The sequence below is a fragment of the Schistocerca nitens genome, chromosome 2 (genome assembly GCF_023898315.1).
Source record: "Schistocerca nitens isolate TAMUIC-IGC-003100 chromosome 2, iqSchNite1.1, whole genome shotgun sequence".
Taxonomy (NCBI): domain Eukaryota; kingdom Metazoa; phylum Arthropoda; class Insecta; order Orthoptera; family Acrididae; genus Schistocerca; species Schistocerca nitens.
Genome location: NC_064615.1, coordinates 97,121,601 through 97,143,450, shown reverse-complemented (window position 1 = coordinate 97,143,450; position 21,850 = coordinate 97,121,601). Strand labels below are relative to the sequence as shown.

The 21,850-nt window shown below is 47.9% G+C and overlaps 36 non-coding genes across 36 annotated transcripts; 18 read left to right on the top strand and 18 right to left on the bottom strand.

The window, feature by feature from the left end:
- Positions 1 to 162: 162 nt before the first annotated feature.
- Trnap-ugg (transfer RNA proline (anticodon UGG)) lies at positions 163 to 234 on the bottom strand. Its single transcript has one exon. It is a non-coding gene; the product is annotated as a tRNA-Pro (tRNA).
- Positions 235 to 791: 557 nt separating this feature from the next.
- Positions 792 to 863, top strand: Trnaq-uug (transfer RNA glutamine (anticodon UUG)). Its single transcript has one exon. It is a non-coding gene; the product is annotated as a tRNA-Gln (tRNA).
- A 507-nt stretch (positions 864 to 1,370) lies between these two features.
- On the bottom strand, positions 1,371 to 1,442 carry Trnap-ugg (transfer RNA proline (anticodon UGG)). Its single transcript has one exon. It is a non-coding gene; the product is annotated as a tRNA-Pro (tRNA).
- A 557-nt stretch (positions 1,443 to 1,999) lies between these two features.
- Trnaq-uug (transfer RNA glutamine (anticodon UUG)) lies at positions 2,000 to 2,070 on the top strand. The gene has a single exon. It is a non-coding gene; the product is annotated as a tRNA-Gln (tRNA).
- Positions 2,071 to 2,577: 507 nt separating this feature from the next.
- Trnap-ugg (transfer RNA proline (anticodon UGG)) lies at positions 2,578 to 2,649 on the bottom strand. The gene has a single exon. It is a non-coding gene; the product is annotated as a tRNA-Pro (tRNA).
- A 557-nt stretch (positions 2,650 to 3,206) lies between these two features.
- Trnaq-uug (transfer RNA glutamine (anticodon UUG)) lies at positions 3,207 to 3,278 on the top strand. Its single transcript has one exon. It is a non-coding gene; the product is annotated as a tRNA-Gln (tRNA).
- A 507-nt stretch (positions 3,279 to 3,785) lies between these two features.
- Positions 3,786 to 3,857, bottom strand: Trnap-ugg (transfer RNA proline (anticodon UGG)). Its single transcript has one exon. It is a non-coding gene; the product is annotated as a tRNA-Pro (tRNA).
- A 557-nt stretch (positions 3,858 to 4,414) lies between these two features.
- Positions 4,415 to 4,485, top strand: Trnaq-uug (transfer RNA glutamine (anticodon UUG)). Its single transcript has one exon. It is a non-coding gene; the product is annotated as a tRNA-Gln (tRNA).
- A 507-nt stretch (positions 4,486 to 4,992) lies between these two features.
- Trnap-ugg (transfer RNA proline (anticodon UGG)) lies at positions 4,993 to 5,064 on the bottom strand. Its single transcript has one exon. It is a non-coding gene; the product is annotated as a tRNA-Pro (tRNA).
- Positions 5,065 to 5,621: 557 nt separating this feature from the next.
- Trnaq-uug (transfer RNA glutamine (anticodon UUG)) lies at positions 5,622 to 5,692 on the top strand. The gene has a single exon. It is a non-coding gene; the product is annotated as a tRNA-Gln (tRNA).
- Positions 5,693 to 6,199: 507 nt separating this feature from the next.
- Positions 6,200 to 6,271, bottom strand: Trnap-ugg (transfer RNA proline (anticodon UGG)). The gene has a single exon. It is a non-coding gene; the product is annotated as a tRNA-Pro (tRNA).
- A 557-nt stretch (positions 6,272 to 6,828) lies between these two features.
- Positions 6,829 to 6,900, top strand: Trnaq-uug (transfer RNA glutamine (anticodon UUG)). The gene has a single exon. It is a non-coding gene; the product is annotated as a tRNA-Gln (tRNA).
- A 507-nt stretch (positions 6,901 to 7,407) lies between these two features.
- Positions 7,408 to 7,479, bottom strand: Trnap-ugg (transfer RNA proline (anticodon UGG)). The gene has a single exon. It is a non-coding gene; the product is annotated as a tRNA-Pro (tRNA).
- Positions 7,480 to 8,036: 557 nt separating this feature from the next.
- Trnaq-uug (transfer RNA glutamine (anticodon UUG)) lies at positions 8,037 to 8,108 on the top strand. The gene has a single exon. It is a non-coding gene; the product is annotated as a tRNA-Gln (tRNA).
- Positions 8,109 to 8,615: 507 nt separating this feature from the next.
- Positions 8,616 to 8,687, bottom strand: Trnap-ugg (transfer RNA proline (anticodon UGG)). Its single transcript has one exon. It is a non-coding gene; the product is annotated as a tRNA-Pro (tRNA).
- A 557-nt stretch (positions 8,688 to 9,244) lies between these two features.
- On the top strand, positions 9,245 to 9,316 carry Trnaq-uug (transfer RNA glutamine (anticodon UUG)). Its single transcript has one exon. It is a non-coding gene; the product is annotated as a tRNA-Gln (tRNA).
- A 507-nt stretch (positions 9,317 to 9,823) lies between these two features.
- On the bottom strand, positions 9,824 to 9,895 carry Trnap-ugg (transfer RNA proline (anticodon UGG)). The gene has a single exon. It is a non-coding gene; the product is annotated as a tRNA-Pro (tRNA).
- A 557-nt stretch (positions 9,896 to 10,452) lies between these two features.
- Trnaq-uug (transfer RNA glutamine (anticodon UUG)) lies at positions 10,453 to 10,523 on the top strand. The gene has a single exon. It is a non-coding gene; the product is annotated as a tRNA-Gln (tRNA).
- A 507-nt stretch (positions 10,524 to 11,030) lies between these two features.
- Trnap-ugg (transfer RNA proline (anticodon UGG)) lies at positions 11,031 to 11,102 on the bottom strand. The gene has a single exon. It is a non-coding gene; the product is annotated as a tRNA-Pro (tRNA).
- Positions 11,103 to 11,659: 557 nt separating this feature from the next.
- On the top strand, positions 11,660 to 11,731 carry Trnaq-uug (transfer RNA glutamine (anticodon UUG)). Its single transcript has one exon. It is a non-coding gene; the product is annotated as a tRNA-Gln (tRNA).
- Positions 11,732 to 12,238: 507 nt separating this feature from the next.
- Trnap-ugg (transfer RNA proline (anticodon UGG)) lies at positions 12,239 to 12,310 on the bottom strand. Its single transcript has one exon. It is a non-coding gene; the product is annotated as a tRNA-Pro (tRNA).
- A 557-nt stretch (positions 12,311 to 12,867) lies between these two features.
- Trnaq-uug (transfer RNA glutamine (anticodon UUG)) lies at positions 12,868 to 12,939 on the top strand. The gene has a single exon. It is a non-coding gene; the product is annotated as a tRNA-Gln (tRNA).
- A 507-nt stretch (positions 12,940 to 13,446) lies between these two features.
- Trnap-ugg (transfer RNA proline (anticodon UGG)) lies at positions 13,447 to 13,518 on the bottom strand. Its single transcript has one exon. It is a non-coding gene; the product is annotated as a tRNA-Pro (tRNA).
- Positions 13,519 to 14,075: 557 nt separating this feature from the next.
- Positions 14,076 to 14,146, top strand: Trnaq-uug (transfer RNA glutamine (anticodon UUG)). The gene has a single exon. It is a non-coding gene; the product is annotated as a tRNA-Gln (tRNA).
- Positions 14,147 to 14,653: 507 nt separating this feature from the next.
- On the bottom strand, positions 14,654 to 14,725 carry Trnap-ugg (transfer RNA proline (anticodon UGG)). The gene has a single exon. It is a non-coding gene; the product is annotated as a tRNA-Pro (tRNA).
- A 557-nt stretch (positions 14,726 to 15,282) lies between these two features.
- Positions 15,283 to 15,354, top strand: Trnaq-uug (transfer RNA glutamine (anticodon UUG)). The gene has a single exon. It is a non-coding gene; the product is annotated as a tRNA-Gln (tRNA).
- Positions 15,355 to 15,861: 507 nt separating this feature from the next.
- On the bottom strand, positions 15,862 to 15,933 carry Trnap-ugg (transfer RNA proline (anticodon UGG)). The gene has a single exon. It is a non-coding gene; the product is annotated as a tRNA-Pro (tRNA).
- A 557-nt stretch (positions 15,934 to 16,490) lies between these two features.
- Positions 16,491 to 16,561, top strand: Trnaq-uug (transfer RNA glutamine (anticodon UUG)). Its single transcript has one exon. It is a non-coding gene; the product is annotated as a tRNA-Gln (tRNA).
- Positions 16,562 to 17,068: 507 nt separating this feature from the next.
- Positions 17,069 to 17,140, bottom strand: Trnap-ugg (transfer RNA proline (anticodon UGG)). The gene has a single exon. It is a non-coding gene; the product is annotated as a tRNA-Pro (tRNA).
- A 557-nt stretch (positions 17,141 to 17,697) lies between these two features.
- Trnaq-uug (transfer RNA glutamine (anticodon UUG)) lies at positions 17,698 to 17,769 on the top strand. The gene has a single exon. It is a non-coding gene; the product is annotated as a tRNA-Gln (tRNA).
- A 507-nt stretch (positions 17,770 to 18,276) lies between these two features.
- Positions 18,277 to 18,348, bottom strand: Trnap-ugg (transfer RNA proline (anticodon UGG)). The gene has a single exon. It is a non-coding gene; the product is annotated as a tRNA-Pro (tRNA).
- A 557-nt stretch (positions 18,349 to 18,905) lies between these two features.
- On the top strand, positions 18,906 to 18,976 carry Trnaq-uug (transfer RNA glutamine (anticodon UUG)). Its single transcript has one exon. It is a non-coding gene; the product is annotated as a tRNA-Gln (tRNA).
- Positions 18,977 to 19,483: 507 nt separating this feature from the next.
- Trnap-ugg (transfer RNA proline (anticodon UGG)) lies at positions 19,484 to 19,555 on the bottom strand. The gene has a single exon. It is a non-coding gene; the product is annotated as a tRNA-Pro (tRNA).
- Positions 19,556 to 20,112: 557 nt separating this feature from the next.
- Trnaq-uug (transfer RNA glutamine (anticodon UUG)) lies at positions 20,113 to 20,183 on the top strand. Its single transcript has one exon. It is a non-coding gene; the product is annotated as a tRNA-Gln (tRNA).
- Positions 20,184 to 20,690: 507 nt separating this feature from the next.
- Positions 20,691 to 20,762, bottom strand: Trnap-ugg (transfer RNA proline (anticodon UGG)). Its single transcript has one exon. It is a non-coding gene; the product is annotated as a tRNA-Pro (tRNA).
- Positions 20,763 to 21,319: 557 nt separating this feature from the next.
- On the top strand, positions 21,320 to 21,391 carry Trnaq-uug (transfer RNA glutamine (anticodon UUG)). The gene has a single exon. It is a non-coding gene; the product is annotated as a tRNA-Gln (tRNA).
- The last annotated feature ends 459 nt before the right edge of the window (positions 21,392 to 21,850 follow it).

Genomic DNA, 21,850 nt, shown 5'->3' with positions numbered 1-21,850 from the left:
AGCGAAGACGGCTTAATCCTGGCACGTAGATTGCTTTCCACAAGACGCACCTGAGAGTCTGATGGGCCGGTGGCCCGACATGCAGTTTGTCCTGTTGCATGGCTTACTTTCAGAGACTCGCCAGTTTATCGTAGTGCTTGGTTGTCGCGAAAGTGAAAAGTAGGGCCTGTCCGGGATTTGAACCCGGGACCTCCTGCACCCAAAGCAGGAATCATACCCCTAGACCAACAGGCCGCACATGGAAGTATGTCTGCACCCCGCCACCTACTGAGGTCTTGCCGCACTTGCTAGTTGCAGCATCCGATCTGGACCATATTCTCAAACAGGTTTCTTAATCCGGCACCTACAACATGCGCTGTGCTGAACACCAGTGTATGTGAATGCTGAAACAGCTGCTTGAGTTGTGTGACAGAATTTCGACCGTGTGAAGTGCAAATGTTATCGTGTCACGCACTATCCGCCCACTACGTAGCGTTCTGTGTCAGCACGCAGTTTTCGACGGTACTCTGTGTCCATAGCTGTTTTCATAGCTAGGCTGCTTCCAGCACAAAGCATCCACCATACGAAAGTGGCTGTTCCGCGATTTTGATTACCTGAGCCTTCGACATCACTTCATGTACGAATACTGGCAAGAATTCTCGCTACATTCGAAGGTGCTCCTTCCACTTCCAGCCTACTTGGTTGGTTCATTTGCCACGCAAACACTTCCTGAGGACGCTACATGTAATAACATCGCATCTTATCTGCTTAATTACATGATGCTACTGAATTGAAGACCGCTGCAGGCATTCGGTTCCATGGTGTAATGGTTAGCACTCTGGACTTTGAATCCAGCGATCCGAGTTCGAGTCTCGGTGGAACCTGGCGCTGTGTTTTGCGATCGTTTCTAGAAATGAGTACGAGCCGGTAGTTGGAATTGTATATGCAGAATTTTAGCTACGATCATGTAATGCAAATTGTTAATTGCAGTCCACACGTGAATGGGCAACGCTGCAAATGCTTATGCTTTTGCTACTAGGATTAATAACGGGACGTAAGGGATTCAACTGCGAGAAGACGACCTCAGCTGTTTCTCCCAGCAGGAAAGACATCTCACCCTTTTGTGTGCTGCATGCGCATGCATTTAACAAACTTGCATGCGATGTACTAGTTCCTGGGAAACTAATAGAATCGTTGTACGTGCCAGTCTTTACGTATAGATATAAGTAAGCGAAGACGGCTTAATCCTGGCACGTAGATTGCTTTCCACAAGACGCACCTGAGAGTCTGATGGGCCGGTGGCCCGATATGCAGTTTGTCCTGTTGCATGGCTTACTTTCAGAGACTCGCCAGTTTATCGTAGTGCTTGGTTGTCGCGAAAGTGAAAAGTAGGGCCTGTCCGGGATTTGAACCCGGGACCTCCTGCACCCAAAGCAGGAATCATACCCCTAGACCAACAGGCCGCACATGGAAGCAGGTCTGCACCCCGCCACCTACTGAGGTCTTGCCGCACTTGCTAGTTGCAGCATCCGATCTGGACCATATTCTCAAACAGGTTTCTTAATCCGGCACCTACAACATGCGCTGTGCTGAACACCAGTGTATGTGAATGCTGAAACAGCTGCTTGAGTTGTGTGACAGAATTTCGACCGTGTGAAGTGCAAATGTTATCGTGTCACGCACTATCCGCCCACTACGTAGCGTTCTGTGTCAGCACGCAGTTTTCGACGGTACTCTGTGTCCATAGCTGTTTTCATAGCTAGGCTGCTTCCAGCACAAAGCATCCACCATACGAAAGTGGCTGTTCCGCGATTTTGATTACCTGAGCCTTCGACATCACTTCATGTACGAATACTGGCAAGAATTCTCGCTACATTCGAAGGTGCTCCTTCCACTTCCAGCCTACTTGGTTGGTTCATTTGCCACGCAAACACTTCCTGAGGACGCTACATGTAATAACATCGCATCTTATCTGCTTAATTACATGATGCTACTGAATTTAAGACCGCTACAGGCATCCGGTTCCATGGTGTAATGGTAGCACTCTGGACTTTGAATCCAGTGATCCGAGTTCGAGTCTTGGTGGAACCTGACGCTGTGTTTTGCGATCGTTTCTAGAAATGAGTACGAGCCGGTAGTTGGAATTGTATATGCAGAATTTTAGCTACGATCATGTAATGCAAATTGTTAATTGCAGTCCACACGTGAATGGGCAACGCTGCAAATGCTTATGCTTTTGCTACTAGGATTAATAACGGGACGTAAGGGATTCAACTGCGAGAAGACGACCTCAGCTGTTTCTCCCAGCAGGAAAGACATCTCACCCTTTTGTGTGCTGCATGCGCATGCATTTAACAAACTTGCATGCGATGTACTAGTTCCTGGGAAACTAATAGAATCGTTGTACGTGCCAGTCTTTACGTATAGATATAAGTAAGCGAAGACGGCTTAATCCTGGCACGTAGATTGCTTTCCACAAGACGCACCTGAGAGTCTGATGGGCCGGTGGCCCGACATGCAGTTTGTCCTGTTGCATGGCTTACTTTCAGAGACTCGCCAGTTTATCGTAGTGCTTGGTTGTCGCGAAAGTGAAAAGTAGGGCCTGTCCGGGATTTGAACCCGGGACCTCCTGCACCCAAAGCAGGAATCATACCCCTAGACCAACAGGCCGCACATGGAAGTATGTCTGCACCCCGCCACCTACTGAGGTCTTGCCGCACTTGCTAGTTGCAGCATCCGATCTGGACCATATTCTCAAACAGGTTTCTTAATCCGGCACCTACAACATGCGCTGTGCTGAACACCAGTGTATGTGAATGCTGAAACAGCTGCTTGAGTTGTGTGACAGAATTTCGACCGTGTGAAGTGCAAATGTTATCGTGTCACGCACTATCCGCCCACTACGTAGCGTTCTGTGTCAGCACGCAGTTTTCGACGGTACTCTGTGTCCATAGCTGTTTTCATAGCTAGGCTGCTTCCAGCACAAAGCATCCACCATACGAAAGTGGCTGTTCCGCGATTTTGATTACCTGAGCCTTCGACATCACTTCATGTACGAATACTGGCAAGAATTCTCGCTACATTCGAAGGTGCTCCTTCCACTTCCAGCCTACTTGGTTGGTTCATTTGCCACGCAAACACTTCCTGAGGACGCTACATGTAATAACATCGCATCTTATCTGCTTAATTACATGATGCTACTGAATTGAAGACCGCTGCAGGCATTCGGTTCCATGGTGTAATGGTTAGCACTCTGGACTTTGAATCCAGCGATCCGAGTTCGAGTCTCGGTGGAACCTGGCGCTGTGTTTTGCGATCGTTTCTAGAAATGAGTACGAGCCGGTAGTTGGAATTGTATATGCAGAATTTTAGCTACGATCATGTAATGCAAATTGTTAATTGCAGTCCACACGTGAATGGGCAACGCTGCAAATGCTTATGCTTTTGCTACTAGGATTAATAACGGGACGTAAGGGATTCAACTGCGAGAAGACGACCTCAGCTGTTTCTCCCAGCAGGAAAGACATCTCACCCTTTTGTGTGCTGCATGCGCATGCATTTAACAAACTTGCATGCGATGTACTAGTTCCTGGGAAACTAATAGAATCGTTGTACGTGCCAGTCTTTACGTATAGATATAAGTAAGCGAAGACGGCTTAATCCTGGCACGTAGATTGCTTTCCACAAGACGCACCTGAGAGTCTGATGGGCCGGTGGCCCGACATGCAGTTTGTCCTGTTGCATGGCTTACTTTCAGAGACTCGCCAGTTTATCGTAGTGCTTGGTTGTCGCGAAAGTGAAAAGTAGGGCCTGTCCGGGATTTGAACCCGGGACCTCCTGCACCCAAAGCAGGAATCATACCCCTAGACCAACAGGCCGCACATGGAAGTATGTCTGCACCCCGCCACCTACTGAGGTCTTGCCGCACTTGCTAGTTGCAGCATCCGATCTGGACCATATTCTCAAACAGGTTTCTTAATCCGGCACCTACAACATGCGCTGTGCTGAACACCAGTGTATGTGAATGCTGAAACAGCTGCTTGAGTTGTGTGACAGAATTTCGACCGTGTGAAGTGCAAATGTTATCGTGTCACGCACTATCCGCCCACTACGTAGCGTTCTGTGTCAGCACGCAGTTTTCGACGGTACTCTGTGTCCATAGCTGTTTTCATAGCTAGGCTGCTTCCAGCACAAAGCATCCACCATACGAAAGTGGCTGTTCCGCGATTTTGATTACCTGAGCCTTCGACATCACTTCATGTACGAATACTGGCAAGAATTCTCGCTACATTCGAAGGTGCTCCTTCCACTTCCAGCCTACTTGGTTGGTTCATTTGCCACGCAAACACTTCCTGAGGACGCTACATGTAATAACATCGCATCTTATCTGCTTAATTACATGATGCTACTGAATTTAAGACCGCTACAGGCATCCGGTTCCATGGTGTAGTGGTAGCACTCTGGACTTTGAATCCAGTGATCCGAGTTCGAGTCTCGGTGGAACCTGACGCTGTGTTTTGCGATCGTTTCTAGAAATGAGTACGAGCCGGTAGTTGGAATTGTATATGCAGAATTTTAGCTACGATCATGTAATGCAAATTGTTAATTGCAGTCCACACGTGAATGGGCAACGCTGCAAATGCTTATGCTTTTGCTACTAGGATTAATAACGGGACGTAAGGGATTCAACTGCGAGAAGACGACCTCAGCTGTTTCTCCCAGCAGGAAAGACATCTCACCCTTTTGTGTGCTGCATGCGCATGCATTTAACAAACTTGCATGCGATGTACTAGTTCCTGGGAAACTAATAGAATCGTTGTACGTGCCAGTCTTTACGTATAGATATAAGTAAGCGAAGACGGCTTAATCCTGGCACGTAGATTGCTTTCCACAAGACGCACCTGAGAGTCTGATGGGCCGGTGGCCCGACATGCAGTTTGTCCTGTTGCATGGCTTACTTTCAGAGACTCGCCAGTTTATCGTAGTGCTTGGTTGTCGCGAAAGTGAAAAGTAGGGCCTGTCCGGGATTTGAACCCGGGACCTCCTGCACCCAAAGCAGGAATCATACCCCTAGACCAACAGGCCGCACATGGAAGTATGTCTGCACCCCGCCATCTACTGAGGTCTTGCCGCACTTGCTAGTTGCAGCATCCGATCTGGACCATATTCTCAAACAGGTTTCTTAATCCGGCACCTACAACATGCGCTGTGCTGAACACCAGTGTATGTGAATGCTGAAACAGCTGCTTGAGTTGTGTGACAGAATTTCGACCGTGTGAAGTGCAAATGTTATCGTGTCACGCACTATCCGCCCACTACGTAGCGTTCTGTGTCAGCACGCAGTTTTCGACGGTACTCTGTGTCCATAGCTGTTTTCATAGCTAGGCTGCTTCCAGCACAAAGCATCCACCATACGAAAGTGGCTGTTCCGCGATTTTGATTACCTGAGCCTTCGACATCACTTCATGTACGAATACTGGCAAGAATTCTCGCTACATTCGAAGGTGCTCCTTCCACTTCCAGCCTACTTGGTTGGTTCATTTGCCACGCAAACACTTCCTGAGGACGCTACATGTAATAACATCGCATCTTATCTGCTTAATTACATGATGCTACTGAATTTAAGACCGCTACAGGCATCCGGTTCCATGGTGTAATGGTAGCACTCTGGACTTTGAATCCAGTGATCCGAGTTCGAGTCTCGGTGGAACCTGACGCTGTGTTTTGCGATCGTTTCTAGAAATGAGTACGAGCCGGTAGTTGGAATTGTATATGCAGAATTTTAGCTACGATCATGTAATGCAAATTGTTAATTGCAGTCCACACGTGAATGGGCAACGCTGCAAATGCTTATGCTTTTGCTACTAGGATTAATAACGGGACGTAAGGGATTCAACTGCGAGAAGACGACCTCAGCTGTTTCTCCCAGCAGGAAAGACATCTCACCCTTTTGTGTGCTGCATGCGCATGCATTTAACAAACTTGCATGCGATGTACTAGTTCCTGGGAAACTAATAGAATCGTTGTACGTGCCAGTCTTTACGTATAGATATAAGTAAGCGAAGACGGCTTAATCCTGGCACGTAGATTGCTTTCCACAAGACGCACCTGAGAGTCTGATGGGCCGGTGGCCCGATATGCAGTTTGTCCTGTTGCATGGCTTACTTTCAGAGACTCGCCAGTTTATCGTAGTGCTTGGTTGTCGCGAAAGTGAAAAGTAGGGCCTGTCCGGGATTTGAACCCGGGACCTCCTGCACCCAAAGCAGGAATCATACCCCTAGACCAACAGGCCGCACATGGAAGCAGGTCTGCACCCCGCCACCTACTGAGGTCTTGCCGCACTTGCTAGTTGCAGCATCCGATCTGGACCATATTCTCAAACAGGTTTCTTAATCCGGCACCTACAACATGCGCTGTGCTGAACACCAGTGTATGTGAATGCTGAAACAGCTGCTTGAGTTGTGTGACAGAATTTCGACCGTGTGAAGTGCAAATGTTATCGTGTCACGCACTATCCGCCCACTACGTAGCGTTCTGTGTCAGCACGCAGTTTTCGACGGTACTCTGTGTCCATAGCTGTTTTCATAGCTAGGCTGCTTCCAGCACAAAGCATCCACCATACGAAAGTGGCTGTTCCGCGATTTTGATTACCTGAGCCTTCGACATCACTTCATGTACGAATACTGGCAAGAATTCTCGCTACATTCGAAGGTGCTCCTTCCACTTCCAGCCTACTTGGTTGGTTCATTTGCCACGCAAACACTTCCTGAGGACGCTACATGTAATAACATCGCATCTTATCTGCTTAATTACATGATGCTACTGAATTGAAGACCGCTGCAGGCATTCGGTTCCATGGTGTAATGGTTAGCACTCTGGACTTTGAATCCAGCGATCCGAGTTCGAGTCTCGGTGGAACCTGACGCTGTGTTTTGCGATCGTTTCTAGAAATGAGTACGAGCCGGTAGTTGGAATTGTATATGCAGAATTTTAGCTACGATCATGTAATGCAAATTGTTAATTGCAGTCCACACGTGAATGGGCAACGCTGCAAATGCTTATGCTTTTGCTACTAGGATTAATAACGGGACGTAAGGGATTCAACTGCGAGAAGACGACCTCAGCTGTTTCTCCCAGCAGGAAAGACATCTCACCCTTTTGTGTGCTGCATGCGCATGCATTTAACAAACTTGCATGCGATGTACTAGTTCCTGGGAAACTAATAGAATCGTTGTACGTGCCAGTCTTTACGTATAGATATAAGTAAGCGAAGACGGCTTAATCCTGGCACGTAGATTGCTTTCCACAAGACGCACCTGAGAGTCTGATGGGCCGGTGGCCCGACATGCAGTTTGTCCTGTTGCATGGCTTACTTTCAGAGACTCGCCAGTTTATCGTAGTGCTTGGTTGTCGCGAAAGTGAAAAGTAGGGCCTGTCCGGGATTTGAACCCGGGACCTCCTGCACCCAAAGCAGGAATCATACCCCTAGACCAACAGGCCGCACATGGAAGTATGTCTGCACCCCGCCACCTACTGAGGTCTTGCCGCACTTGCTAGTTGCAGCATCCGATCTGGACCATATTCTCAAACAGGTTTCTTAATCCGGCACCTACAACATGCGCTGTGCTGAACACCAGTGTATGTGAATGCTGAAACAGCTGCTTGAGTTGTGTGACAGAATTTCGACCGTGTGAAGTGCAAATGTTATCGTGTCACGCACTATCCGCCCACTACGTAGCGTTCTGTGTCAGCACGCAGTTTTCGACGGTACTCTGTGTCCATAGCTGTTTTCATAGCTAGGCTGCTTCCAGCACAAAGCATCCACCATACGAAAGTGGCTGTTCCGCGATTTTGATTACCTGAGCCTTCGACATCACTTCATGTACGAATACTGGCAAGAATTCTCGCTACATTCGAAGGTGCTCCTTCCACTTCCAGCCTACTTGGTTGGTTCATTTGCCACGCAAACACTTCCTGAGGACGCTACATGTAATAACATCGCATCTTATCTGCTTAATTACATGATGCTACTGAATTGAAGACCGCTGCAGGCATTCGGTTCCATGGTGTAATGGTTAGCACTCTGGACTTTGAATCCAGCGATCCGAGTTCGAGTCTCGGTGGAACCTGGCGCTGTGTTTTGCGATCGTTTCTAGAAATGAGTACGAGCCGGTAGTTGGAATTGTATATGCAGAATTTTAGCTACGATCATGTAATGCAAATTGTTAATTGCAGTCCACACGTGAATGGGCAACGCTGCAAATGCTTATGCTTTTGCTACTAGGATTAATAACGGGACGTAAGGGATTCAACTGCGAGAAGACGACCTCAGCTGTTTCTCCCAGCAGGAAAGACATCTCACCCTTTTGTGTGCTGCATGCGCATGCATTTAACAAACTTGCATGCGATGTACTAGTTCCTGGGAAACTAATAGAATCGTTGTACGTGCCAGTCTTTACGTATAGATATAAGTAAGCGAAGACGGCTTAATCCTGGCACGTAGATTGCTTTCCACAAGACGCACCTGAGAGTCTGATGGGCCGGTGGCCCGACATGCAGTTTGTCCTGTTGCATGGCTTACTTTCAGAGACTCGCCAGTTTATCGTAGTGCTTGGTTGTCGCGAAAGTGAAAAGTAGGGCCTGTCCGGGATTTGAACCCGGGACCTCCTGCACCCAAAGCAGGAATCATACCCCTAGACCAACAGGCCGCACATGGAAGTATGTCTGCACCCCGCCACCTACTGAGGTCTTGCCGCACTTGCTAGTTGCAGCATCCGATCTGGACCATATTCTCAAACAGGTTTCTTAATCCGGCACCTACAACATGCGCTGTGCTGAACACCAGTGTATGTGAATGCTGAAACAGCTGCTTGAGTTGTGTGACAGAATTTCGACCGTGTGAAGTGCAAATGTTATCGTGTCACGCACTATCCGCCCACTACGTAGCGTTCTGTGTCAGCACGCAGTTTTCGACGGTACTCTGTGTCCATAGCTGTTTTCATAGCTAGGCTGCTTCCAGCACAAAGCATCCACCATACGAAAGTGGCTGTTCCGCGATTTTGATTACCTGAGCCTTCGACATCACTTCATGTACGAATACTGGCAAGAATTCTCGCTACATTCGAAGGTGCTCCTTCCACTTCCAGCCTACTTGGTTGGTTCATTTGCCACGCAAACACTTCCTGAGGACGCTACATGTAATAACATCGCATCTTATCTGCTTAATTACATGATGCTACTGAATTGAAGACCGCTGCAGGCATTCGGTTCCATGGTGTAATGGTTAGCACTCTGGACTTTGAATCCAGCGATCCGAGTTCGAGTCTCGGTGGAACCTGACGCTGTGTTTTGCGATCGTTTCTAGAAATGAGTACGAGCCGGTAGTTGGAATTGTATATGCAGAATTTTAGCTACGATCATGTAATGCAAATTGTTAATTGCAGTCCACACGTGAATGGGCAACGCTGCAAATGCTTATGCTTTTGCTACTAGGATTAATAACGGGACGTAAGGGATTCAACTGCGAGAAGACGACCTCAGCTGTTTCTCCCAGCAGGAAAGACATCTCACCCTTTTGTGTGCTGCATGCGCATGCATTTAACAAACTTGCATGCGATGTACTAGTTCCTGGGAAACTAATAGAATCGTTGTACGTGCCAGTCTTTACGTATAGATATAAGTAAGCGAAGACGGCTTAATCCTGGCACGTAGATTGCTTTCCACAAGACGCACCTGAGAGTCTGATGGGCCGGTGGCCCGACATGCAGTTTGTCCTGTTGCATGGCTTACTTTCAGAGACTCGCCAGTTTATCGTAGTGCTTGGTTGTCGCGAAAGTGAAAAGTAGGGCCTGTCCGGGATTTGAACCCGGGACCTCCTGCACCCAAAGCAGGAATCATACCCCTAGACCAACAGGCCGCACATGGAAGTATGTCTGCACCCCGCCACCTACTGAGGTCTTGCCGCACTTGCTAGTTGCAGCATCCGATCTGGACCATATTCTCAAACAGGTTTCTTAATCCGGCACCTACAACATGCGCTGTGCTGAACACCAGTGTATGTGAATGCTGAAACAGCTGCTTGAGTTGTGTGACAGAATTTCGACCGTGTGAAGTGCAAATGTTATCGTGTCACGCACTATCCGCCCACTACGTAGCGTTCTGTGTCAGCACGCAGTTTTCGACGGTACTCTGTGTCCATAGCTGTTTTCATAGCTAGGCTGCTTCCAGCACAAAGCATCCACCATACGAAAGTGGCTGTTCCGCGATTTTGATTACCTGAGCCTTCGACATCACTTCATGTACGAATACTGGCAAGAATTCTCGCTACATTCGAAGGTGCTCCTTCCACTTCCAGCCTACTTGGTTGGTTCATTTGCCACGCAAACACTTCCTGAGGACGCTACATGTAATAACATCGCATCTTATCTGCTTAATTACATGATGCTACTGAATTTAAGACCGCTACAGGCATCCGGTTCCATGGTGTAATGGTAGCACTCTGGACTTTGAATCCAGTGATCCGAGTTCGAGTCTTGGTGGAACCTGACGCTGTGTTTTGCGATCGTTTCTAGAAATGAGTACGAGCCGGTAGTTGGAATTGTATATGCAGAATTTTAGCTACGATCATGTAATGCAAATTGTTAATTGCAGTCCACACGTGAATGGGCAACGCTGCAAATGCTTATGCTTTTGCTACTAGGATTAATAACGGGACGTAAGGGATTCAACTGCGAGAAGACGACCTCAGCTGTTTCTCCCAGCAGGAAAGACATCTCACCCTTTTGTGTGCTGCATGCGCATGCATTTAACAAACTTGCATGCGATGTACTAGTTCCTGGGAAACTAATAGAATCGTTGTACGTGCCAGTCTTTACGTATAGATATAAGTAAGCGAAGACGGCTTAATCCTGGCACGTAGATTGCTTTCCACAAGACGCACCTGAGAGTCTGATGGGCCGGTGGCCCGACATGCAGTTTGTCCTGTTGCATGGCTTACTTTCAGAGACTCGCCAGTTTATCGTAGTGCTTGGTTGTCGCGAAAGTGAAAAGTAGGGCCTGTCCGGGATTTGAACCCGGGACCTCCTGCACCCAAAGCAGGAATCATACCCCTAGACCAACAGGCCGCACATGGAAGCAGGTCTGCACCCCGCCACCTACTGAGGTCTTGCCGCACTTGCTAGTTGCAGCATCCGATCTGGACCATATTCTCAAACAGGTTTCTTAATCCGGCACCTACAACATGCGCTGTGCTGAACACCAGTGTATGTGAATGCTGAAACAGCTGCTTGAGTTGTGTGACAGAATTTCGACCGTGTGAAGTGCAAATGTTATCGTGTCACGCACTATCCGCCCACTACGTAGCGTTCTGTGTCAGCACGCAGTTTTCGACGGTACTCTGTGTCCATAGCTGTTTTCATAGCTAGGCTGCTTCCAGCACAAAGCATCCACCATACGAAAGTGGCTGTTCCGCGATTTTGATTACCTGAGCCTTCGACATCACTTCATGTACGAATACTGGCAAGAATTCTCGCTACATTCGAAGGTGCTCCTTCCACTTCCAGCCTACTTGGTTGGTTCATTTGCCACGCAAACACTTCCTGAGGACGCTACATGTAATAACATCGCATCTTATCTGCTTAATTACATGATGCTACTGAATTTAAGACCGCTACAGGCATCCGGTTCCATGGTGTAATGGTTAGCACTCTGGACTTTGAATCCAGCGATCCGAGTTCGAGTCTCGGTGGAACCTGACGCTGTGTTTTGCGATCGTTTCTAGAAATGAGTACGAGCCGGTAGTTGGAATTGTATATGCAGAATTTTAGCTACGATCATGTAATGCAAATTGTTAATTGCAGTCCACACGTGAATGGGCAACGCTGCAAATGCTTATGCTTTTGCTACTAGGATTAATAACGGGACGTAAGGGATTCAACTGCGAGAAGACGACCTCAGCTGTTTCTCCCAGCAGGAAAGACATCTCACCCTTTTGTGTGCTGCATGCGCATGCATTTAACAAACTTGCATGCGATGTACTAGTTCCTGGGAAACTAATAGAATCGTTGTACGTGCCAGTCTTTACGTATAGATATAAGTAAGCGAAGACGGCTTAATCCTGGCACGTAGATTGCTTTCCACAAGACGCACCTGAGAGTCTGATGGGCCGGTGGCCCGACATGCAGTTTGTCCTGTTGCATGGCTTACTTTCAGAGACTCGCCAGTTTATCGTAGTGCTTGGTTGTCGCGAAAGTGAAAAGTAGGGCCTGTCCGGGATTTGAACCCGGGACCTCCTGCACCCAAAGCAGGAATCATACCCCTAGACCAACAGGCCGCACATGGAAGTATGTCTGCACCCCGCCATCTACTGAGGTCTTGCCGCACTTGCTAGTTGCAGCATCCGATCTGGACCATATTCTCAAACAGGTTTCTTAATCCGGCACCTACAACATGCGCTGTGCTGAACACCAGTGTATGTGAATGCTGAAACAGCTGCTTGAGTTGTGTGACAGAATTTCGACCGTGTGAAGTGCAAATGTTATCGTGTCACGCACTATCCGCCCACTACGTAGCGTTCTGTGTCAGCACGCAGTTTTCGACGGTACTCTGTGTCCATAGCTGTTTTCATAGCTAGGCTGCTTCCAGCACAAAGCATCCACCATACTAAAGTGGCTGTTCCGCGATTTTGATTACCTGAGCCTTCGACATCACTTCATGTACGAATACTGGCAAGAATTCTCGCTACATTCGAAGGTGCTCCTTCCACTTCCAGCCTACTTGGTTGGTTCATTTGCCACGCAAACACTTCCTGAGGACGCTACATGTAATAACATCGCATCTTATCTGCTTAATTACATGATGCTACTGAATTGAAGACCGCTGCAGGCATTCGGTTCCATGGTGTAATGGTTAGCACTCTGGACTTTGAATCCAGCGATCCGAGTTCGAGTCTCGGTGGAACCTGGCGCTGTGTTTTGCGATCGTTTCTAGAAATGAGTACGAGCCGGTAGTTGGAATTGTATATGCAGAATTTTAGCTACGATCATGTAATGCAAATTGTTAATTGCAGTCCACACGTGAATGGGCAACGCTGCAAATGCTTATGCTTTTGCTACTAGGATTAATAACGGGACGTAAGGGATTCAACTGCGAGAAGACGACCTCAGCTGTTTCTCCCAGCAGGAAAGACATCTCACCCTTTTGTGTGCTGCATGCGCATGCATTTAACAAACTTGCATGCGATGTACTAGTTCCTGGGAAACTAATAGAATCGTTGTACGTGCCAGTCTTTACGTATAGATATAAGTAAGCGAAGACGGCTTAATCCTGGCACGTAGATTGCTTTCCACAAGACGCACCTGAGAGTCTGATGGGCCGGTGGCCCGACATGCAGTTTGTCCTGTTGCATGGCTTACTTTCAGAGACTCGCCAGTTTATCGTAGTGCTTGGTTGTCGCGAAAGTGAAAAGTAGGGCCTGTCCGGGATTTGAACCCGGGACCTCCTGCACCCAAAGCAGGAATCATACCCCTAGACCAACAGGCCGCACATGGAAGTATGTCTGCACCCCGCCACCTACTGAGGTCTTGCCGCACTTGCTAGTTGCAGCATCCGATCTGGACCATATTCTCAAACAGGTTTCTTAATCCGGCACCTACAACATGCGCTGTGCTGAACACCAGTGTATGTGAATGCTGAAACAGCTGCTTGAGTTGTGTGACAGAATTTCGACCGTGTGAAGTGCAAATGTTATCGTGTCACGCACTATCCGCCCACTACGTAGCGTTCTGTGTCAGCACGCAGTTTTCGACGGTACTCTGTGTCCATAGCTGTTTTCATAGCTAGGCTGCTTCCAGCACAAAGCATCCACCATACGAAAGTGGCTGTTCCGCGATTTTGATTACCTGAGCCTTCGACATCACTTCATGTACGAATACTGGCAAGAATTCTCGCTACATTCGAAGGTGCTCCTTCCACTTCCAGCCTACTTGGTTGGTTCATTTGCCACGCAAACACTTCCTGAGGACGCTACATGTAATAACATCGCATCTTATCTGCTTAATTACATGATGCTACTGAATTTAAGACCGCTACAGGCATCCGGTTCCATGGTGTAGTGGTAGCACTCTGGACTTTGAATCCAGTGATCCGAGTTCGAGTCTCGGTGGAACCTGACGCTGTGTTTTGCGATCGTTTCTAGAAATGAGTACGAGCCGGTAGTTGGAATTGTATATGCAGAATTTTAGCTACGATCATGTAATGCAAATTGTTAATTGCAGTCCACACGTGAATGGGCAACGCTGCAAATGCTTATGCTTTTGCTACTAGGATTAATAACGGGACGTAAGGGATTCAACTGCGAGAAGACGACCTCAGCTGTTTCTCCCAGCAGGAAAGACATCTCACCCTTTTGTGTGCTGCATGCGCATGCATTTAACAAACTTGCATGCGATGTACTAGTTCCTGGGAAACTAATAGAATCGTTGTACGTGCCAGTCTTTACGTATAGATATAAGTAAGCGAAGACGGCTTAATCCTGGCACGTAGATTGCTTTCCACAAGACGCACCTGAGAGTCTGATGGGCCGGTGGCCCGACATGCAGTTTGTCCTGTTGCATGGCTTACTTTCAGAGACTCGCCAGTTTATCGTAGTGCTTGGTTGTCGCGAAAGTGAAAAGTAGGGCCTGTCCGGGATTTGAACCCGGGACCTCCTGCACCCAAAGCAGGAATCATACCCCTAGACCAACAGGCCGCACATGGAAGTATGTCTGCACCCCGCCACCTACTGAGGTCTTGCCGCACTTGCTAGTTGCAGCATCCGATCTGGACCATATTCTCAAACAGGTTTCTTAATCCGGCACCTACAACATGCGCTGTGCTGAACACCAGTGTATGTGAATGCTGAAACAGCTGCTTGAGTTGTGTGACAGAATTTCGACCGTGTGAAGTGCAAATGTTATCGTGTCACGCACTATCCGCCCACTACGTAGCGTTCTGTGTCAGCACGCAGTTTTCGACGGTACTCTGTGTCCATAGCTGTTTTCATAGCTAGGCTGCTTCCAGCACAAAGCATCCACCATACGAAAGTGGCTGTTCCGCGATTTTGATTACCTGAGCCTTCGACATCACTTCATGTACGAATACTGGCAAGAATTCTCGCTACATTCGAAGGTGCTCCTTCCACTTCCAGCCTACTTGGTTGGTTCATTTGCCACGCAAACACTTCCTGAGGACGCTACATGTAATAACATCGCATCTTATCTGCTTAATTACATGATGCTACTGAATTGAAGACCGCTGCAGGCATTCGGTTCCATGGTGTAATGGTTAGCACTCTGGACTTTGAATCCAGCGATCCGAGTTCGAGTCTCGGTGGAACCTGGCGCTGTGTTTTGCGATCGTTTCTAGAAATGAGTACGAGCCGGTAGTTGGAATTGTATATGCAGAATTTTAGCTACGATCATGTAATGCAAATTGTTAATTGCAGTCCACACGTGAATGGGCAACGCTGCAAATGCTTATGCTTTTGCTACTAGGATTAATAACGGGACGTAAGGGATTCAACTGCGAGAAGACGACCTCAGCTGTTTCTCCCAGCAGGAAAGACATCTCACCCTTTTGTGTGCTGCATGCGCATGCATTTAACAAACTTGCATGCGATGTACTAGTTCCTGGGAAACTAATAGAATCGTTGTACGTGCCAGTCTTTACGTATAGATATAAGTAAGCGAAGACGGCTTAATCCTGGCACGTAGATTGCTTTCCACAAGACGCACCTGAGAGTCTGATGGGCCGGTGGCCCGATATGCAGTTTGTCCTGTTGCATGGCTTACTTTCAGAGACTCGCCAGTTTATCGTAGTGCTTGGTTGTCGCGAAAGTGAAAAGTAGGGCCTGTCCGGGATTTGAACCCGGGACCTCCTGCACCCAAAGCAGGAATCATACCCCTAGACCAACAGGCCGCACATGGAAGCAGGTCTGCACCCCGCCACCTACTGAGGTCTTGCCGCACTTGCTAGTTGCAGCATCCGATCTGGACCATATTCTCAAACAGGTTTCTTAATCCGGCACCTACAACATGCGCTGTGCTGAACACCAGTGTATGTGAATGCTGAAACAGCTGCTTGAGTTGTGTGACAGAATTTCGACCGTGTGAAGTGCAAATGTTATCGTGTCACGCACTATCCGCCCACTACGTAGCGTTCTGTGTCAGCACGCAGTTTTCGACGGTACTCTGTGTCCATAGCTGTTTTCATAGCTAGGCTGCTTCCAGCACAAAGCATCCACCATACGAAAGTGGCTGTTCCGCGATTTTGATTACCTGAGCCTTCGACATCACTTCATGTACGAATACTGGCAAGAATTCTCGCTACATTCGAAGGTGCTCCTTCCACTTCCAGCCTACTTGGTTGGTTCATTTGCCACGCAAACACTTCCTGAGGACGCTACATGTAATAACATCGCATCTTATCTGCTTAATTACATGATGCTACTGAATTTAAGACCGCTACAGGCATCCGGTTCCATGGTGTAATGGTAGCACTCTGGACTTTGAATCCAGTGATCCGAGTTCGAGTCTTGGTGGAACCTGACGCTGTGTTTTGCGATCGTTTCTAGAAATGAGTACGAGCCGGTAGTTGGAATTGTATATGCAGAATTTTAGCTACGATCATGTAATGCAAATTGTTAATTGCAGTCCACACGTGAATGGGCAACGCTGCAAATGCTTATGCTTTTGCTACTAGGATTAATAACGGGACGTAAGGGATTCAACTGCGAGAAGACGACCTCAGCTGTTTCTCCCAGCAGGAAAGACATCTCACCCTTTTGTGTGCTGCATGCGCATGCATTTAACAAACTTGCATGCGATGTACTAGTTCCTGGGAAACTAATAGAATCGTTGTACGTGCCAGTCTTTACGTATAGATATAAGTAAGCGAAGACGGCTTAATCCTGGCACGTAGATTGCTTTCCACAAGACGCACCTGAGAGTCTGATGGGCCGGTGGCCCGACATGCAGTTTGTCCTGTTGCATGGCTTACTTTCAGAGACTCGCCAGTTTATCGTAGTGCTTGGTTGTCGCGAAAGTGAAAAGTAGGGCCTGTCCGGGATTTGAACCCGGGACCTCCTGCACCCAAAGCAGGAATCATACCCCTAGACCAACAGGCCGCACATGGAAGTATGTCTGCACCCCGCCACCTACTGAGGTCTTGCCGCACTTGCTAGTTGCAGCATCCGATCTGGACCATATTCTCAAACAGGTTTCTTAATCCGGCACCTACAACATGCGCTGTGCTGAACACCAGTGTATGTGAATGCTGAAACAGCTGCTTGAGTTGTGTGACAGAATTTCGACCGTGTGAAGTGCAAATGTTATCGTGTCACGCACTATCCGCCCACTACGTAGCGTTCTGTGTCAGCACGCAGTTTTCGACGGTACTCTGTGTCCATAGCTGTTTTCATAGCTAGGCTGCTTCCAGCACAAAGCATCCACCATACGAAAGTGGCTGTTCCGCGATTTTGATTACCTGAGCCTTCGACATCACTTCATGTACGAATACTGGCAAGAATTCTCGCTACATTCGAAGGTGCTCCTTCCACTTCCAGCCTACTTGGTTGGTTCATTTGCCACGCAAACACTTCCTGAGGACGCTACATGTAATAACATCGCATCTTATCTGCTTAATTACATGATGCTACTGAATTGAAGACCGCTGCAGGCATTCGGTTCCATGGTGTAATGGTTAGCACTCTGGACTTTGAATCCAGCGATCCGAGTTCGAGTCTCGGTGGAACCTGGCGCTGTGTTTTGCGATCGTTTCTAGAAATGAGTACGAGCCGGTAGTTGGAATTGTATATGCAGAATTTTAGCTACGATCATGTAATGCAAATTGTTAATTGCAGTCCACACGTGAATGGGCAACGCTGCAAATGCTTATGCTTTTGCTACTAGGATTAATAACGGGACGTAAGGGATTCAACTGCGAGAAGACGACCTCAGCTGTTTCTCCCAGCAGGAAAGACATCTCACCCTTTTGTGTGCTGCATGCGCATGCATTTAACAAACTTGCATGCGATGTACTAGTTCCTGGGAAACTAATAGAATCGTTGTACGTGCCAGTCTTTACGTATAGATATAAGTAAGCGAAGACGGCTTAATCCTGGCACGTAGATTGCTTTCCACAAGACGCACCTGAGAGTCTGATGGGCCGGTGGCCCGACATGCAGTTTGTCCTGTTGCATGGCTTACTTTCAGAGACTCGCCAGTTTATCGTAGTGCTTGGTTGTCGCGAAAGTGAAAAGTAGGGCCTGTCCGGGATTTGAACCCGGGACCTCCTGCACCCAAAGCAGGAATCATACCCCTAGACCAACAGGCCGCACATGGAAGTATGTCTGCACCCCGCCACCTACTGAGGTCTTGCCGCACTTGCTAGTTGCAGCATCCGATCTGGACCATATTCTCAAACAGGTTTCTTAATCCGGCACCTACAACATGCGCTGTGCTGAACACCAGTGTATGTGAATGCTGAAACAGCTGCTTGAGTTGTGTGACAGAATTTCGACCGTGTGAAGTGCAAATGTTATCGTGTCACGCACTATCCGCCCACTACGTAGCGTTCTGTGTCAGCACGCAGTTTTCGACGGTACTCTGTGTCCATAGCTGTTTTCATAGCTAGGCTGCTTCCAGCACAAAGCATCCACCATACGAAAGTGGCTGTTCCGCGATTTTGATTACCTGAGCCTTCGACATCACTTCATGTACGAATACTGGCAAGAATTCTCGCTACATTCGAAGGTGCTCCTTCCACTTCCAGCCTACTTGGTTGGTTCATTTGCCACGCAAACACTTCCTGAGGACGCTACATGTAATAACATCGCATCTTATCTGCTTAATTACATGATGCTACTGAATTTAAGACCGCTACAGGCATCCGGTTCCATGGTGTAGTGGTAGCACTCTGGACTTTGAATCCAGTGATCCGAGTTCGAGTCTCGGTGGAACCTGACGCTGTGTTTTGCGATCGTTTCTAGAAATGAGTACGAGCCGGTAGTTGGAATTGTATATGCAGAATTTTAGCTACGATCATGTAATGCAAATTGTTAATTGCAGTCCACACGTGAATGGGCAACGCTGCAAATGCTTATGCTTTTGCTACTAGGATTAATAACGGGACGTAAGGGATTCAACTGCGAGAAGACGACCTCAGCTGTTTCTCCCAGCAGGAAAGACATCTCACCCTTTTGTGTGCTGCATGCGCATGCATTTAACAAACTTGCATGCGATGTACTAGTTCCTGGGAAACTAATAGAATCGTTGTACGTGCCAGTCTTTACGTATAGATATAAGTAAGCGAAGACGGCTTAATCCTGGCACGTAGATTGCTTTCCACAAGACGCACCTGAGAGTCTGATGGGCCGGTGGCCCGACATGCAGTTTGTCCTGTTGCATGGCTTACTTTCAGAGACTCGCCAGTTTATCGTAGTGCTTGGTTGTCGCGAAAGTGAAAAGTAGGGCCTGTCCGGGATTTGAACCCGGGACCTCCTGCACCCAAAGCAGGAATCATACCCCTAGACCAACAGGCCGCACATGGAAGTATGTCTGCACCCCGCCATCTACTGAGGTCTTGCCGCACTTGCTAGTTGCAGCATCCGATCTGGACCATATTCTCAAACAGGTTTCTTAATCCGGCACCTACAACATGCGCTGTGCTGAACACCAGTGTATGTGAATGCTGAAACAGCTGCTTGAGTTGTGTGACAGAATTTCGACCGTGTGAAGTGCAAATGTTATCGTGTCACGCACTATCCGCCCACTACGTAGCGTTCTGTGTCAGCACGCAGTTTTCGACGGTACTCTGTGTCCATAGCTGTTTTCATAGCTAGGCTGCTTCCAGCACAAAGCATCCACCATACGAAAGTGGCTGTTCCGCGATTTTGATTACCTGAGCCTTCGACATCACTTCATGTACGAATACTGGCAAGAATTCTCGCTACATTCGAAGGTGCTCCTTCCACTTCCAGCCTACTTGGTTGGTTCATTTGCCACGCAAACACTTCCTGAGGACGCTACATGTAATAACATCGCATCTTATCTGCTTAATTACATGATGCTACTGAATTTAAGACCGCTACAGGCATCCGGTTCCATGGTGTAATGGTAGCACTCTGGACTTTGAATCCAGTGATCCGAGTTCGAGTCTCGGTGGAACCTGACGCTGTGTTTTGCGATCGTTTCTAGAAATGAGTACGAGCCGGTAGTTGGAATTGTATATGCAGAATTTTAGCTACGATCATGTAATGCAAATTGTTAATTGCAGTCCACACGTGAATGGGCAACGCTGCAAATGCTTATGCTTTTGCTACTAGGATTAATAACGGGACGTAAGGGATTCAACTGCGAGAAGACGACCTCAGCTGTTTCTCCCAGCAGGAAAGACATCTCACCCTTTTGTGTGCTGCATGCGCATGCATTTAACAAACTTGCATGCGATGTACTAGTTCCTGGGAAACTAATAGAATCGTTGTACGTGCCAGTCTTTACGTATAGATATAAGTAAGCGAAGACGGCTTAATCCTGGCACGTAGATTGCTTTCCACAAGACGCACCTGAGAGTCTGATGGGCCGGTGGCCCGATATGCAGTTTGTCCTGTTGCATGGCTTACTTTCAGAGACTCGCCAGTTTATCGTAGTGCTTGGTTGTCGCGAAAGTGAAAAGTAGGGCCTGTCCGGGATTTGAACCCGGGACCTCCTGCACCCAAAGCAGGAATCATACCCCTAGACCAACAGGCCGCACATGGAAGCAGGTCTGCACCCCGCCACCTACTGAGGTCTTGCCGCACTTGCTAGTTGCAGCATCCGATCTGGACCATATTCTCAAACAGGTTTCTTAATCCGGCACCTACAACATGCGCTGTGCTGAACACCAGTGTATGTGAATGCTGAAACAGCTGCTTGAGTTGTGTGACAGAATTTCGACCGTGTGAAGTGCAAATGTTATCGTGTCACGCACTATCCGCCCACTACGTAGCGTTCTGTGTCAGCACGCAGTTTTCGACGGTACTCTGTGTCCATAGCTGTTTTCATAGCTAGGCTGCTTCCAGCACAAAGCATCCACCATACGAAAGTGGCTGTTCCGCGATTTTGATTACCTGAGCCTTCGACATCACTTCATGTACGAATACTGGCAAGAATTCTCGCTACATTCGAAGGTGCTCCTTCCACTTCCAGCCTACTTGGTTGGTTCATTTGCCACGCAAACACTTCCTGAGGACGCTACATGTAATAACATCGCATCTTATCTGCTTAATTACATGATGCTACTGAATTGAAGACCGCTGCAGGCATTCGGTTCCATGGTGTAATGGTTAGCACTCTGGACTTTGAATCCAGCGATCCGAGTTCGAGTCTCGGTGGAACCTGACGCTGTGTTTTGCGATCGTTTCTAGAAATGAGTACGAGCCGGTAGTTGGAATTGTATATGCAGAATTTTAGCTACGATCATGTAATGCAAATTGTTAATTGCAGTCCACACGTGAATGGGCAACGCTGCAAATGCTTATGCTTTTGCTACTAGGATTAATAACGGGACGTAAGGGATTCAACTGCGAGAAGACGACCTCAGCTGTTTCTCCCAGCAGGAAAGACATCTCACCCTTTTGTGTGCTGCATGCGCATGCATTTAACAAACTTGCATGCGATGTACTAGTTCCTGGGAAACTAATAGAATCGTTGTACGTGCCAGTCTTTACGTATAGATATAAGTAAGCGAAGACGGCTTAATCCTGGCACGTAGATTGCTTTCCACAAGACGCACCTGAGAGTCTGATGGGCCGGTGGCCCGACATGCAGTTTGTCCTGTTGCATGGCTTACTTTCAGA